Source organism: Sinocyclocheilus rhinocerous, unplaced genomic scaffold, assembly GCF_001515625.1.
Source record: "Sinocyclocheilus rhinocerous isolate Xijiao unplaced genomic scaffold, SAMN03320098_v1.1 scaffold1568, whole genome shotgun sequence".
NCBI classification, from domain to species: Eukaryota; Metazoa; Chordata; class Actinopteri; order Cypriniformes; family Cyprinidae; genus Sinocyclocheilus; species Sinocyclocheilus rhinocerous.
The window spans coordinates 21,516-40,462 of NW_015660888.1; positions in this window are offsets into that span (position 1 = coordinate 21,516).

Below are 18,947 nucleotides of genomic sequence, written 5' to 3' on the forward strand. Positions count from 1 at the left end.
ATTCAGACGTAATCGCTCTCCGTCTGTCAGGAAGAGCAATCATGGACCTTCACAGACCAGCAGCATCATCACTATCTGGTTATGATATGATGGCAGAGTTCTGACCCTGTCTGGGGCGTGGAGGAGGAAGAGGAGGAGGAGGAGGAAGAGGAAGGCCGGCAGGGCAGGGCAAGGCAGGCTGCTCTCAGGCACGAGCTCGGGGCTGTGGACGTGTCTGCTTTAATAGAGCGGATGTCACTGCAGCAGGCGGGCTGAGCGGCCCCCTCAGCTGTCACTCATCGGGCTGAGTGTCAAGACGAGAGTCGGGTTTGAGGCCGCCGGATTACAGGGTAGTTACCATAGCTGTCAGATTACTGACAACCTGACACCCCCGCACACTGCACCCCTTTAAGTGTTGCTTTGTTTCCCTTCGGCAGATAGGAGAATTACCGAGCAGTAAGAGGAGAATGAGGGACGGATACAAAAGAAAAAAAGACAACAAATGTGGAGGTTTTAGAGTTGCATGCTGTGTTAGATTTGTGATGAACTAACTCATGCTTTAGTTCAGTCAGAGACAGAAAGAGAGCAGAACCAAAACAAGAGAGCCCAGGGGAACACTTTATTACTCAGAGCATGCTCTTTCAAAGCTTAGTAAACCTTATTGATTTTTTCTCATTTCACCTCAGAAGTTGTTCCTCAATTAGAAAAAGAAACACAAAAGAGACAAATGATAGCTAATTTGGTTTTGGAAAATCTGATGAGAACTGTTGGAGTTTGAGCACAGTTTGAGACATTATTCAGATGTCTCCAGAGGAGTCATATTTACTAGGGTATTCTTCTGAGGAGAAAAAAATCTGAAAAGTAGATGATTTAAATGGATAGTTCACCCAAAAATGGAAATTCTGTCATCATCTACTCAACCTTATGTCACTACAAACTCTTAAAGGAACACTCCACTATTTTTGAAAATAGGCTCATTTTCCAACTCCCCTAGAGTTAAACAGTTGAGTTTTACCGTTTTCGAATCCATTCAGCCGATCTCCGGGTCTGGCGGTAGCACTTTTAGCTGTAGCTTAGCATAGATCATTGACGCTGCATAATATCATTGCGCCTATTTTCAAAAATAGTGGAGTGTTCCTTTAAGACTTTAAACTTTTAACTTCAAAACACGAGTAGTGCATAATCCAGTGATATGGTTGCTTTATTTGATGAACAAATTTAATTTAGGCTTTTATTCACATTTAAACACGTCACATGCTAGAACAAACCTCATCGTGCATCATGCGCACACATTTGAATGTCCATGTTTATGAAATGTGATGTGCTCTATGTAAATGTGTTAATCATTGTTTAGGTGTAATTAAAAGCCTATATGAAATCTTTTCATCATATGAAGTGATCATATCTCTTGCATTAAACCGTTCAATTCATATGAAATACTTTTATGACAACTTTATGCCCTTTTTGGATCTTCTAAAGTTTGGTTACCTGGACTTTCAGTGGAGGGACCGAAACCTCTCAGGTTTTATTAAAAATATCTTTATTTATGTTTTGAAGATTAACCAATGTCTTATGGATTCGGAATGAGTAAATTATGACAGAATTCAAATTTTTGGGTGAACTATCCCTTTAAGTGAATATCTCAATTTTCGGTCTATGTAATCTTCTACAAGATTCGATACAATCCGTCTACAAGAAATAATTGATATAATGAATAGTTTGCTGTTTTTTTTCTCAATGTGATCAATGTTAGGCGTAACGCATTACAAGTAACACGATTTACATAATCAGATTACTTTTTTCAAGTAACTAGTAAAGTAACTCATTACTTTTAAATTTACAATAAAATATCTGAGTTACTTTTTCAAGCAAGTAACGCAATGTTTTCCCATTTATTCACTGACACCTCGCCTGTCCTGTGTTGAGAGAAATTGGGAGTGAGGTGCAGAGGCACTTCCTTCAGCCAGAGGCTTATTAATTTCACTTTTGGTGTTAAAGGGCCTTTACAGTTGCCAAAAATATAACTTTTTTTTTTAGTTATTAAAAATAAATAAGCAAGCCCAGTCCAGCGTACAAAAAGTAACTCAAATGTAACGTAATACATTACTTTCCATAAAAACGAACTAACACAATTAGCTACCGTTTTATTTAGTAACACAATATTGTAATGCATTACTTTTAAAAGTAACTTTCCCCAACACTGGCTGTGATTGTGATTATAATTCAATTTCCCTGGTCAGGCTGAGGTGTGGATGTAGTCTCTGGATAATAGACACAGGTAGACCAGGATCCGAGCATCACCAAGTACTAACGGCTCTCCTTAGCATACTGAAAACCCCACTGCAAATGAGTTCCACTTCCTCTTTTGTAATATATTATGGGGAAAATGGGTCTGATGCTAAAAGGGCTGTAAGAGTGTGTCAGTGCTAAAATCACGACGAAGATATTCCATAATGCTGAGCAGAATGAGTCGTGGTAGCTGGAAATATTTTAATGATTGAATAGACAGAGTGGGCCGGACACGGGTCAGCGGACGTGTTTAAATTTTTTATTCGTCTCATTCGAGCGACCCTGCATAAGAGACTGTCATTCTACACCTCAAATGAGCACTGGGGTGGACGAGAGGGAGAGAGAGATGAAAAAAGAAGAGAGCGTGTGGACATTGAAATTTACATCTCATAGTCTAGTGTAGTGGAACCACCCAATTAGAGACTGAAGGTAAGGGACAGAGTTGTGATTCAGAGAGATAACACTTCTTAGATAAAGCCATACTGCTTATATCAGTCTTTGAGTTTTAATATATACCAAATATGGTAGAGGACGATACATTTTATTTCACTTCTATCCATTTCCATATATATCCATATCTACTGTTTGTTCAAGTATGGCTTCAGATTTGTTTAAAAAACATTAGATTTTGAGTTGTCATCCGAGAAAACGTCATCCAAGAATCCAAGATGGCGGATGAGTCAAAAGAAATGCCAATGGATTATATTGGTAATATAATTTTATAAAGTATTGAAAAGTATCTATATAATTTTCATGGTAAAGCCGTGGTCATGAATGGACTTTTCGTTCCATTCATTTCGTTTCGAAACGCAAGCCCGTGCGAAGATATTTCGTATTTTGCTTCATAGCAAAGTTCAAGTTTGGTGAACTCTGATCTGTGAATTTGCGTCACGTGAATGCGTGAGACCAATATAAGATCAAAACGTCTCAAAGTGACCTCTCGTACAGAAATTTAAAACATGGAATAATCGCTAATTTTTAATGTCATATCCTGCTCCCGCCACTTTTCGCAGCACCGTCTGAACGAATTTCACATGCTCAAGTCTAGTATGAGCGCGGCTTCACACTTTAGATTAGGGAACACATATTCACAATTAACTAAGAGTGCGTCTCAATCAGCTCCCTAGTTCAGTAGTCAGGGCACTGATCAGGGAGTCGGACATTTTAAGGGCTGTCTCAGTCGCGAAATCCTTCCAGTGCACTGGAACATTCGCTCCCTGAAAAATCCCACAATGCACTGCAAAAACTAGGGAGCATTGGTGCTCACTATGCTCCCTTATCGGAAATTACGTCACATTTCTGAAGCGCGAAACATAAACCACTCGAGCCAACTCAATATATACAATGACACGCGATAGAAGATTTGAAGAGACAAACCGTTTTATTAGTATATTTCAGTATAAACACACATCGCTAGACAGGTAATGAACACATCTAGTTAACATTTATCATTAATATTTGGCTGAACTGTTGTAAGAACATGTAACAGAACAATTAAATCCAGCAGTGACGTTCAATGTTGTCCGTTGACGTTGTACGTAGTCATATCACCGGAAATTGAGTAATCACTGTCCCAATGTGCAGTGAGCCAGGGAACTTACCAGTGACCAAATTTGTGTACACGATATGCTGATTCACGAGCTCGGGAGCTAGGGAGCTGATTGAGACACACCCTAAGAGTTTTCCCTCAGTAAACTCTCAATTTGCTGCTTATTAATAGTTAGTAAGGTAGTTGTACATTTTAGGTATGGGATTAGAAATCTAGAAAATGGTCATTCAGAATAAGGTACTACTGACATATGTGCCTAATAAGTACAAATAAACAGTCAATATGCTAGTAATATGCATGCTAATAAGCAACTAGTTAATATTGAGAACTGGTCCTTTAAATAAAGTGTAACAACTTTCATCTAGTTAAAATGTACTATGTTATCCAAAATTTTAAAAGGTGCTCTTTGTAATAATGTCAAATGACAAGTTTTACTTTAAAGTACATTTCAAAAGTATGTTATATTTTAATAATCTTTTGTTATGCTTTTTTTTACTAATATACAAATGCATGTTACAGTAAATACTTGATTATAATTTTAACTGTAGTGTGTTACTCAAAATGACATTTAAAGTTCATTTATTTTAAATGTACTAAATTGCAACTTCATCATTATAAATGTGTAATTGAAAATATATTTCAATACATGACATAAATGTTTACCAGTACATTCGGCAGTACTCTTTAACATGCTTAAAATACAATAGAAGTAATTATGAATATATATACAGTATATATATATAAGATGCACTTCAATCTTAATTAAATGGTTAAATTGCATTTAACAGAATTTGAACTATAATAAATTTGGGTAACACTTTAATTTAAAGTGTCCTTGTTACACATGTTACGCGTACTTACTATTATAATGACAATTAATTATGCATAATTACATGCAAGTAACCCTAAGCCAAACACAAATCCTAACCCTAACCATATAGTAAGTACATTATTTTATATTTAATATTACTCAGTACTTGAATGTATAATTACACTGTAAAAAGGACACCTTAAAATAAAGTGTAGCCTAAATTTTCATTTAGTTGCAAGTAACATGCAATTACTAATATCAAACTCTATTGGAAACAACTGTGAATTTAAACAAGGGGTATTTTTCTGTGATAGGTGGTCTTTGTATTGCTGCATATGTTCCAGATCAGTCACTTATGAAGTTTTAGTATGTTTAGTAAGTTTAGTAACTTTTAGTATGTTTCCTAATTTAGGATGTACACTATGGTGACAGTAGACAACAAGACTATTCACTAGGTTTTGGAAAGCAAACGTTTTTGAAAAAATCTAACTCGCTTTCATTGATGTTTGAGCAGTGAAATTTTTGTCTTAGGTTCGGTCTGGCAGATCATTCCAGAATGTCCCGATCTGAGTCCTATTCCAGCAACTCTTCAGGTATCATTAATGTCCATTAGGTCAAGTATCAGCCTGGCTGCGATATACATGTGCAAATAATAAGGGCTAAACCTGCAGACGACACACATCTAAACAATTAGAGTTACTCGGAGAGAACAGGAGCGCTAGTCCTTTAAAGAAAGTTATGAGACCCGTCTGCAATGATAAGAAGCCTCTCAGTCCTGCCTGCTGCATTATGCCCCGCTCTCACCCTGCACTTTGCATAGCCTAAAGCGTCTTTTAAAATCCCCTTGTAAAATTCATAAAACAAAAAATGTGGTAGGTCAAGTCTAGAGGGAACCAAAGTAAGCTCCTTATTAGCAGCCAACGGAAAACACCCAGCCAATTATACACCCCGCGCGAGGAGGGCTCCAAATCAGCACCGAGGAATAAGTATTTCCTCCCTCTCCTCCTCTCCTCCTCGCTCTCTCTTTGATTTGATTGTAGGGAAGTGGATAGGCAGGGTTTTAGCTGTGAATCGGGAGCTGGTAATTATAGTGTGAGTGTTTAGTGGACAAAAATGCAGTCTCTGCTCTTGGAGCCATTCAAGTACAAACTCATGTAAATCTTCAGTCTGCTACACATCTTAAATTGGTGGGTTTAAGGGATTCCCAGAAGGAGCAGAGGATCTGAGAGGAAAGAAGAGGAACCCTGAGCTCCAGAGATATATAAAGAATCTCAGGCAGGAATTTAAAAGGCTACAAATTAGACCCGACATTAGTCTCCTCCTTCCATAGAGCCGGCGGAATGAGAATAGAGCAGAATAAATAAGAGCGAGACGGCTTCTTCCTGCTCTTAGAAGATGACATTAATCCTTTTATGTACAATGACAGCTAACAGGGCTTGGCTTCCTCCCCTGATGCCTGTGTAAAGCCAGGAGATTTTCTGACACGCTAAGGAGAGAGAGAGAGTCTATTACCGTTAGCGGCTCATGGAGAACCCGGCCCAAATGCAGGAGAACGCTTGAGCAGATAAACGTAGACACCAGTCATTTTTTTGTTTGCTAGTCGCTGGGTCACATAGGAGGTAAGGCTTTCGAGATTTCAGTTGTGCACGAGTGATGAAAAGATCGTCGGATGCTGTGATTACAGTAATTTTGCCACAGTTAAAGGGTTAAATGTCGGCAGGCATGCCACAAAGCTGCATAAAACACTGTATGACACAGTTTTTTGTAAAAAAAATAAATAAATAAATGGCTGAAAAGACATGCAAAATGTATTAATAGATTTCACAATAAGAAAGAATTAAATTTAATGATTTGCACTTACAGGTGTGTGAATAATGCCATATATTTCATACTGCATCATTTGTGCTTTGGACATCGTAATCAGCTGAGGTAGAGGTGTGCTAGAGCAATAAGACCAATGACAGAGAGAATAGACATAGATCTTTTGATTCAAGAACATACAACACACTAACTACTTCAAACACCTTAGCAACTGCATAGCAACGCCCTTTTGAACTACAGTTCAAAAGTTTGGGGTGGGTCAGATTTTTTTATGTTTATGAAAGAAGTCTCTTGTTCACCATGACTGCATTTATCCAACAACAATACAGTAAAGCAGTAATATTGTGAGATATTATTACAATTTAAAATAACTATTTTCTATTTTAATACATTTTAAAATGTACTTTATTCCTGTGATGCAAAGCTGAATTTTCAGCATCATTACTCTTATTAATACTATGATCCTTCAGAAATCATTCTAATATGCTGATTTGCTGCTCAAGAAACATTTCTGATTATTATCAATGTTGAAAATGGTGTTTGTTTTTTACATTTAACATTTTTCAAGAGTTTTTGATAAATAGAAAGAACAGCGTTTATTTGAAACAGAACAAAATAAAAGTCACTTTTGATGATTTTTAACTTATAATTAGATCAATTTTAATTTAATGCATCCTTGCTGAACACAATTCTTAATTTCTCTCAATCAATCAATCAAACTCTTACTGACCCAAATGTTTTGAATGAGATGTGTGAATATATTGTGATGCATTTTTTTTATTAATCATTACTAACATTTAATTTTCTTGCAAGCTTAACATTTGTATGCTTTTGAATACATACTGTACATACATTTAGATAGATAGATAGATAGATGATAGATAGATGATAGATGATAGATAGATAGATAGATAGATAGATGATAGATGATAGATAGATAGATAGATAGATAGATCGATAGACGATAGATAGATAGATAGATAGATAGATGATAGATAGATAGATGATAGACGATAGATAGATAGATAGATAGATAGATCGATAGACGATAGATAGACAGACAGACAGACAGACAGACAGATAGATAGATAGATAGATAGATAGATCGATAGACGATAGATAGACAGACAGACAGCTAGATAGATAGATAGATAGATAGATAGATAGATAGTGTCAAACTCTACTCCATTGTATTCTATTCTATGATTAATCTTTTTCTTTTGTCTTGTTTCTTTTTCTTTTTTATTCTTTTAACAATAAATCAGTGATATGTCATTTTTCTTCTATTTCTCTTTCTCTATTATTTTTTTTTTTTCTGTCAATGATTTTTTTTTGTGAATACAATTTTATCTCTGCCACAAAATAAATTTAATTGAAGGAGCTACAGCACAGTGTGTGTGTGTGTGTGTGTGTGTGTCTGAACTATTTGTATAAAGCTTGTTGAAGTGTTTTTTTGCTGTGATCTCAGCTCAGTGCTGTTTGATGAACATCTTAACCTACTTAGTGCAATTCTTCATTAGAAAGGCTAACTAACTATTGCTTCTCTCCATAATGATTTGCAACAGTGTGCACATTAAAGTAGATAATCAATGGCTGGCGTTCACGGCTCCAGCACAGCAGCTCATGTCTGGATAAAGCGTCTGATAATACGACTGCAGTGGAAGAGCGTTTAATTGCAGAACGTTTCTCTCAGCCCCAGATTTCTCTTCCCTAATGAAGTGTCATCCGAAAGAAGAAAAAAAAGCAGTATTGATTTTTTTCAGCAGTCAGCCTTCGCCACAAATATGTAATTATCCGTTTTATATGTGGCAGGGGGATGGGTGTAATCTATAGCAGCTAGCCTTTGAGCTACACTGACAGACCCGTATAGTGCTTTTACCCTTTTCAAAATATGCAGCTCTGTGATGAATGAACTTTACACAAAATGTTGTTCTTTTCTGGAGCGTTTGAGATAAAAACTGTAATTCTACAGACATCTGCAAAGCTTTCCAAAGCAGGCATGTTTACATTAACACTGAGGTAACACACACACACACACACACACACACTTTGTTTCACTGTATTAGTGAGCACATCTCATAGACTTCCATTGTTTTATATAACAGATTAATTATATTTTCTGTGGCCTACCCAAACCCAACCCCTAAACATAACCATCACAGAAACATGTGCAACAGACTAGATTTAAATAGAAACATTTGACCAATTTATAAGACTTTATAACTAGGACACATAAAATGTCCTCACTAGTTGGTTGTCATGATATTTCATTATATAAATGATTATATAATGATTATACTTGGTTTAACTGATTATACTTGGTACACTCCAAGATGGCGGCATGTCTTTTTGTCGTGTTTGTTGAACATGTGGTTGTCTAATTTTGTATTGTTTTCATTTGTTTTATAAATTTTAAGACTCTACTTTTAGATAGAAAAGAAGAATTCTAAGGGTTTTAGAAATTGAACAAGGGACCTTCTCAGATTTGGGAATTTCTGAAGCGGATGTTTTCTCAAGTGGATCTATGATGTGATCTCTTTTGGCCTCGAAGAGTATCGCACCTTAAGGGATTACAAAGACAGGCTTTGGATCTTCTGGAGCGTTTCCCTAATTCGGATCCATGATGTGAGATCGTTTGGCCTTGATGAGTACTGCACCTTACTGGATAAAGGAAAGTGCTTTTGCTATTTTATCTACGCTAAATAAGATATGATGATACTGTTCAGGGTGGTTTTTAAAATTCTGGGATTATACTGGACATTTTTCATCAACAGACTGTATATTGGGTTAAGATCAGGAATATCTTAAAAAAATGTTTCAATTCCTTTTTGTATTATTTATTTTCTTCTTTATGACAAGCTGCAGTGGAGGTTTTCACGGAATAGAACAATTCCGTGTAGGTTCTACACGCTCAGTGGATAATTGTCCGAAAAAGGGCACGCTAGAAAACATAACGAGTGGTGCTCCACTATTTTCTTTTTTATTTAGTTGCTTAAATTCTGTGCACTTAACATGAAATGGCATTCACAACTCATTTTACTTCAGTCATTTACTTGCAGTTATTACAAGTAAAACAATGTAAGGCCAGAGGTATATTTTATTCATCGGAAATATTAATATACTAACATAACATATTTGAGATATTAAAATCAGTTACTGTAAAACATAGGCGGTGCAATAAAAATACATTAATATAAAATCCATCAAAATTTTACTCTCCAGCAATGTGGCCAATAATAATATAAAGACAGAGCACAAACACAAAACACTCAACACTAAAATAATCCATTAAACATAGGCTAATTAAACACTCCATAACTACTAACAGGAAATGAAGGTTCACACAACTGGAAATTCGAAGAACATATTATTTTTCTAAAATAAGTTTAGCACTGTTGAAACAGTTAATATCAAAATAGAAAAAGAAATTCCCATGTGAATGGCTAAATGTTTACTGCATTGTTTTTCTATTTACAATCAATAAATGCTGAATATTGAACGGAAAAAATTGGAGATAAATTAGGTCATTTTGGGAAATTAACTGGTGACAATTTAATAATTAATTGTTTAATCTGATTATATATTATATTTGATGCATGAAAAACAGTTATTACTATCATCTAATATAATTTTGGGGAAAAAAAGGGCATTCGAGACCAATAGTAACTTGCACCAACAAAACTTTACACTCTGTTTTCTATTTCTAAGAATATTGCTGAAAGTACAGGATCTCTCTCTCTCTCTCTCTCTCTCTCTCTCACACACACACACACATTTCTCCAGACTTCACTTAGTGGAAGCTTCCTCCTCTTAAACTTTTGCCTTTTCTCCTTTCCTCTGAGCGGCATTCTCTCCCGTTTCTCTCTCTCTCCCACTTTCTCGACTCATTCGTCTCCCTCCCTGTCTGAAGTGCAGCGATGGACGAGCGAACCTTAAGCCTACCCCATGCTGTGCTGCCCTTCACCATAATAAAAAGCCATTACCTTGACCGCTGACATGCGCTGGGAGGAAAGGCTGGGCCTGATATTTATTGATGAAACTCTGAGCTCCCAATCTGCAGCACTGAGTGGACATCATACAGCTGTCAGAGCAGACAGGCCTCAGAACAGTGACAGCCCTCAACATGGCCCATCTATAATTTATGAACTACACTGAAAACAAGCAGCAAACAACAGAGCGGCCCGCCGAGCCTGGGGATTAACTTCTATAGCACTAAAGAGCAGCGGATGTGTGTGTGTGTGTGGCGGCGGCCTGGTTAAGGACTAGTTTGATATGGGGTGAATGAGTACAATAGCATGTGTTAAATATTCAAACTGGGCTGATTCTCCTGAGGCTGCTGGGGTGAATAATATTACAGCCATATTTACAGAGAAGGAAAGAAAGCAATGAGAGAGAACAAAGGCTTCTTCACCTGAGCGCTGTTGAGCTCTGGTCATCACATATATGAGATTCATATATTCTCTTCATTTACGCTCTCTTCTCTTCTCGCTGATCTTCCTTTTTTTAATAACGAGACAGTGACAGGACAGCTGCACTGATAATTAACAGTATATTAGCATCAAATTACTGACAGACTTTGGCTGACTTCCACTCTGCATACTTTACATCTTATATGATCAGGTTATTAATAAATAGAAAACTGCGTGTCAAAGGTTCACAGATGGTGAGATTTTAAATGTAAGTCCATATATGCTTTTTGGAATATTAATGGCCAAACCCCTTATGCTTTTACACCGTATAAGTGAAAATATGTAGTTTTACACTTTCTTTTTTATTTGCTAGTGAATATCAGTGTTGTTTTGTTACAGTGAGATACTATTATAGATTTTATAAATGTTTTGAATGAATTCATATTTTTCATTTTGTTTAATTTTAAATTTAGTTAACATATTTGTTTTGTATTTTTGTAATTTCCATCAGTTTTTTCAATGTCTATATGTCTCTTATTAATTTTTATTTCAAAAATTAAAAAGTTTTAGTTATTTTAGTAGATCAAGTTAAACTAAATGAATGGCAAACTAGCTGGAAAAGTTTACGTATATATATATATATATATATATAATATTTTTTTTTAAGCTAATGTTTATTTTATTTCAAGTAGCTAAATTATATGATTGATCAATCAATCATTTAATCAATCAATTAATTAATTATATTTTATTAATTTATTTTATTTTTGTTTTATTTTATTTTATTTTCTATTTTATTTTGGTTTAGTTTAGTTTATTTTATTTTTGTTAAGTTAAATAAACCTGGCAAATATCACAAGTAATTACAAAGAAATGACAAGTAACACATTGAATTAAATGTGAAATACTGAAGTAGAAAGACTGTAAGTAGAAAGACTGTCTTTTCTTGTAAATAATACTCCAATAATCTTTATTAATAACTTAACCTAAACCTAAAGCAACTGATTCCCACCTGATTAAAACATTTACTATTATAAATAACTATGTAATTAATTTAGCCATGTTAATTATTTTGGACTTGAATGAAAGCAGGTGATTTAGATGGAATGACATCACTTCCTCTGAACTCTTCTGCACTGGCTCATTCATACTGTGCTGAAACTTGCATTAGCACAATGGTACTATACGCCATCATGTATGCAGTCACTGGAATGAGCTGAATTTCTGTTGGACACAGAGTGAGCTGTGGGATGACTCTGCTCTCTTAATGGAGGGTTGGGTGTGAATCTACAGTAATTAATGTAGAACAGATGTTATCTGCTTCTTCATGACAAATATGTCTGGCCAGGCCAATTACAAGCAATTAATCTGTAACTGAGATGTTGATGATATATGAATATATGAAATATTGCGATCAGGAAAACATCAGCACACCTCTTTTGTGCTTTACAACATGTATTTTGTTTAGGTTTATAATATTTGCATAATTGTTTTAAAATATTTATTTATTTGCTTTCAAAGTGCAAAATCAGAAAATATATTAAAAACACAAACAATATAATATTTTCCACATCTGGGTCAATAGTGGAGAATATGATATCCTATGCAAATGATCTTGCGTGTTTCAGAGGTTTATTATCTTCTATATTCTCTTCTTTCTCTTTCAGTTATATGATGAGCAAAATAAGAATTATACTTTTCATATTTAGCATGAAATTCATTAAAGCAATTTATGTCACCATTGTAGAAAAGTACAGAAAAGTAAAGCTACACATACATACATACATACATACCAGGTGCTTATACAGATGTATTTATGTATGCATTTATGTATATATGTCTGCATTTTTTCTATAAAAAGTACAATTAAATGTATTTAAAGTTCATTTCATTTTATTGACAATACAATGAGTAAACAACTCTGTAATTAGTAGATTTGCATATTTGGAAGACCACAGGGCAATTCCATAATGTTCAGGCTTCCAATTCTTTCTTTTTTTTTTATTTATCCTGCAGTATTCACTTATATCTTATGACAGCTCTTAAACAACTTTCAGCTTGACAAAGCAAAGAAATGTTTCCTCTTTTAAATGCTGTTCTTCAGATCGGTGAAAGCCTTCTTATCTCTGGCTCTGAACATTTTGACATGTGTGTGATCAATACATGAGCCTGTGATTAAATTCAGCTATGTTTAGGGAAGCTTCATTCTCCGAGCCTCAGTGATCAAGAGGGGCCTTAGTCTGACGCTTGTAGACATTTGGAAAGCCGAGGATATAGAAGAGCGGAGGAGCCACCCCTGTTTTTAATCACTCATTTTTTTTCCCATCCCGAGAAGTGTCTTATGTCGATAAATTATTCCAAGCTTCTCCAGAGTCGTTACACATTTATTTTGATCTTGCTTCATAATTCACAGACTGCCGCACAATGTATTTTCTCAAAATGCGGGTAATTCGTTGATGCAGAGCGAAGTTATGATTCATTTATACTGCTGTGACAGAATAATACGGACATGTCAAAATGCATTAAAACTGCTCAATGTCTCGCTTTTATTTTTAGATCCAATTGAGATTTTACTGATCTTGAAAAATATACGGAGTTCTGTGTTTACTTCACCTTTTGGAGACGATGTGTTATTGTCCCAATTAATTTGTTATTCCTGTCACCGCAGGCATGGTGTGCGTCAAACCTGTCATCTCTCTCTGCTCCGCATCTCCAGGAAGAATGCCATTTAATTTCAGAGTAACTCCTTCATAACAGGAGAGAGTTTTTACTGAGAGGCTCTTAAGCTAAGTAAACACTGATTTGATTGCTCATCAGAGTGATGTATGGTAAATCAAGGGTGTCTTTGCTCATCTCAGCTCAGAGATCGCATGTGCTTTAAAATGCCTTCAGTTACAGATTCAAAGCGTGTGAAGACAGAGCGCCTGTTTTGAAGCTCATCATGAAGGCATAATCTGACCATTTAGCTCTCCCTGTGAAATGTGAATATTTGTTTTTATTGCTCATAGATGAGGGCCGAGTGCACATGCTAAATACAAAGTGGGCGACTGACTGGTTCAAGCCAAATGGTGATCTAAGAGGGACTGCAATGCTGAATAACAGTCTATACTATAGTACATTTTGGTATACAGTTGGATATATGAACATTTAAGTGTATTCTGATGACTGGTAAGGGTCTCTGGGATAAAGAGACCCCTTTAGTGCTGATAGCGTCTGTACTGCAGGGCTTCATTCTGCAACCTGAAGTGTATTTTTTGAATCTTTCTCATATCTTTGTTTAATTTGCAGATACAAACATTAGCCACTCATAGGCTGATTTACTCTGCTGTTAAGTGTAACACTGTGCCGATTTTTAAGTGTGGGAGAGGACTCAAAAAAGTGGTCTGGAGACCAGTTTGAAAACAGTCACAACTTTTAAATTTTTTTCTATTTGGTGACACAAGTAGCACAGAAATGACACACTTCACCTTTAGGAGGCGAGATTCATGTAAAAAGGTGGAAAAAATGAATGCCACCAGATAATAATATATAAAAACAAAAATAATTTTAATATAATGATTTTGTTGGACATGCATGGCAGAATCTTACATTAAAAAAATGTAAGTTTAAATTGACAATATAATTATTAGTTGGCTTATGTTCAGTTTTTACAGTAGTAGTTCTAAGTTTATTATAATTAAATGGCAACTGTATACTGTAAATAATAAACGTGAGAAGGAAATTACTGTAATATTTATATTTAATAATTATCCATGTCTGTATAACAGCATTTTTTAATTTATTGATTATGAATACGTATTTGTATATTAACTGTAATAATCTGATGTCCACAGTTCTGGCACTTAGGTTCTCACAGTGACCTGCGGCATGAAAAATTTAATTTATAATTATTTTATAATGTATAATATTTAATAATTATTTTATGTTGCTTTTTATTGTCATTTTACTGATTTTGTCATTAAAAGTTTTGTCTTTTTTATCTTAAATTATTTTGTAATATTGTGGTCATTGTTGAGTTTTATACTGTATGCTAAGCGTGCATGCCTAGTTATTTTCTAATTTTAAAAGTTTAAACTTATTTCACTATAGTGTTGTAAATAAGAAAGACAAATACGGTCCAAGCACCAAGTTTCAAATTGAACACTAATCACAATAATGGTGACTAAATAGTAACTATTTATAATATTATCCAACATTGCCCTGACAATAATTCGTTGTGTCATGAAAAAATGACCTAGCATGCATTGATTTCACAGTAACATTCTAATGGTTTACAGTGCATAATTCAAAACATTAATTAAGAATTTAAAAGCCTTATTTACTTTAACCTACAGATTCTTTTTTTAAAGGCATAAGCAACAAAAATAGCATGTATGTGTTCAGGGTACTAGAGAGATGGAAAATGGAGTGAACAAGAGAAAAGCTGAGAGAAGGAAAGGCAAGAAGCTTTTTTTTTTCCACTGCTGCAGCCTACAAGGATTTTTTTGTGTGTGCTGTTATGGTTCATCATTATTAAATGTCTCTTGTTAGATGGGAGAGGCGCTTTATCAAAAACAGCCATTCATCAGGAGCAGGGGCAGACAGCTCTCATCTGACCTCTGCTGCAATAATACCGCATCAACTAGGCCAACTACCCAGTTTAGCGGCAGAGCAGAGAGCAGCGACCGGAGGGAAGATTAAGTGCACTGCTTCAGCTCTCCACTCCCCCGGGCTCTTCTGCCTGATGTTGTATTGATTGCAAAAGTTTACCAGTAAGTATCACAAACAACAATAGCCAGGTCAACGTTCACTGAGGCCTGAATGGTTATTCCCTGATGGGAAGAGAGCCGGCAGAGATCTCTGGGCTAAAGCTGAGCCATCATCGGCTTGTGAGAGGAGCGGTTTGGGGTTGGCCGTGCCGGACCACTCCTCCTGACATTTAGGAAAGCGATATGTCAAAGCAAAGAGGAGAGAAAGAGAGCAAAGAGAGAGGGGCTGTGAGATAATTATAAGCCTTTGCATTATAAAAGGCTCCATCGACAAACTGTCCTCCGCATCTGCCATGGCCTGTTAAGAGCTCTCAGTACCCCTCTATCCATCTAATTACTACCATATCTTTTTCTGCCTCTCATATATAAAACATGTCATACGCTACATTCCGTAACACAGGCCATTGTGTAAACTTCTGGACAGTAAATCAAAAGCTAGATTTTTACAATTTCTGAAGAAAATGTCCAAAATATGCACCTATGATGCACAAGCATTGCTATGCAGTTCCTAAGGTCTTTTGAGTGTTTATAGCACATTGCTATGAAGTTGCTAGGATATTCTATGATATTCCGGCTTTTAGATATACTTTGGGACTCTCTTTGACCCATTTCATCATCCATCAAGTGAAGATTGTAAGTTCGATCGCTTCAGAAAGTAATAGTACACCACTCCAAAACAAGCTACATAATTTAAGGAGTCCGTTTAGGGGCTTCAAATGGCTGAATATGAGCAATTGTAGTCACTTTATCTTTAACTACTATGTAGTTAAACTAAAAAAAAAAAATCATGTGATTTGATGGTGTGACAGCGTAATGACACACAGAGCGGTGGAGTGGAGAGCGCCGCCCCGTGCTAGTCTGTCCCCCCATCTCTGCCTCTCTCGTTCTGGTCTCTGAGGTGAAATTGAGATTTATTACTGTGAAGAGAGACGCTCTTAATTTCAGATATATTTCATTTAATGAGCTGCATTAATGGTAATTACACTACTAAGAAGTGCAGCCTGTTTAAATGGCCTCCCTTTTGTTGTTTTCCTCTTTCGCTTTCAAGATGATAATGTGAGGTTTAGAAGACAGAGGAGACATCCAACTGGCAACCCAATGTCAGGGATTGTTAAGGACATAGTTCACCCAAAAATAAACATTCTGTCATTTTTGTTTAAAATCCTTACTGACTTTCTTTCGGCCGCAGAGCATAAAAGAAGATATTTTGAAGAATGTTTGGTTACACTTTATTTTAAGGTGTCCTTGTTACACATGTTACATGTACTTACTATATGGTTAGGGTTAGGATTAGGGTCACTTGCATGTAATTATGCATAATTACATGCAAGTGACCCTAATCCTAACCCTAACCATATAGTAAGTACATGTAACATGTGTAACAAGGACACCTTAAAATAAAGTGTTACCGAATGTTTCAACTGTTTTTGTCCATACAGTGAAAGTCAGTTGGGTCCAAAACAACATTGCTGTGGTGTTGGTTTATTGTTTAGTCTTTAGCCATGTTGTTGGGTCTGTAGATGTGCTGTTTAGTGTTTAGTTTGTTGTGTCATTTTTTTTTTTTGGTCTTTAGCGGTGTAGTTTGTTCTGTAGCTGTGTTGTTGTTTAACTGTAGATTAGTTTTTGTAACTGTGGATTCGTTTTTTTGGTCTATAGGAGAGCAGTTTGGTCAGCAGCCGTGTCGTTGGTAGATAAAACTGTAGATACGTCTTAACTTTGGAATGAATTAAATTGAAACTTTTTAAATGTAAATAAATATAAAAACGTGCGCAGGGTTAAGCTGTGCATTAATTTGACAAGAAACACCAGAGACCGGAAATGTAAAGCATCTTTCTGTTATGAGTTGAATGAGACTTCCGTGTGAATAGCAGTGCAATTTTTGGCAGTGAAAGTTACTCTAAAAAGTAATTAATTACTAGCTACTAAATATATATTCAACAATGTAATTAGATTAATTACTCTCTCTAAAAAGTATTGCATTACTGACTACTAATTACTTTATAAATCCCATATCAACCTCAACCAGTTGAACAATAAGGATAAACATGAAAGTGCTCTTTTAATTCTTTCAAATAAATAATATTAAATTGCATAAATTACTCTTTAACTGACCAAAGTATTTACAGGGACAAGTTTACATTAAAATTGTCATGATCTCCAGCTGGAGTGCCCATGAGCTCCTCTAGAGGGCACTCCATTCTGTACCTTGCCATTCACTCAGGACTCCATTTCCCATAATCCTTTGCCCGGACTCATCAAGTGCATCACCTGTCTCTCATCAGATCTCATCATCAGTTCACAGCTGTCTCACATTAGTAGGACTATAAGGATAGCACTCACACTCTCTGTCATCGCTGGTGATTGAATGTTGTATAGCTCTTCCGTGGTTTCTAAGTTTCTGTGTTTCTAGTTTCTCTGTTTCCTTGCCTTTGTGTTTTGATCCCTGGACTGTTTTCTTGTTTATGATTGTTTTGCTGCCTGCCCTGACCATTGCCTGATTATCTGGATTACTCTTTTGCCTTGCCACTGCCATCGTTGTTTGTTGTTGTTGACCATGCCTGTTTGACTACACTCTTATTGAAGCCTTGCATTTGGATCCCCATTTTGTCGTCATGCCTCCCTCGTTACAAAAACCATGCATTTTAACATTAGACGTTTTTTTATGTTTGAAATTTTGATGTTGTTTCATATAGATTTGTTCTATAGTCTATACAGTATTTAATGTTATTAGATCAGATGTAACTGTAAATATAAAGAGTAATCCCTTACTAATTTTTTAAGTGAAAAGTCATTAAATTTACTTAATAATGCATTAGACCCAACACTGGTAGCGGTGTAGTTTGGTCTGTGGCTGTGTTATTTAACTGTAGATTATCTTAAGTGTTGTAGTTTGTTCTGTGTATCTGTGTTGTTTACTCTTTAGCTGAGGTGTTGATTGTAGCTGGCCCACACATCAAGCACTTCAGCAAGGGCCTGAGGCACCACTGGAATTAATTACACACAAAAGCATTTCTGTTCGGGATTCACACACCAAAATTATCACTGGCCCTTTAATGTGCCTCATCTGAGTCCATCCAAACTAGCTGACTGCCCGGGGGCAAATAGCTCCTGTCCTTCTACGGCTGTGTGTGAGTATGTGTGTGTGTGTGTGTGTGTGTTTGTATATGAAAAGTGGGGGATCCACACATGCTGGAGGCTAGGCCAAATCCAGGGTGAGCGGCGAAGAAGGCTAACAATGCCCCCAGCAAATTCACCATCTAAGCCAGGGGCCACCCCTTATACACACACACACACACACACACAACTCCCGCTGGGACAGGGGCTCAAATTCAGTCCTGACT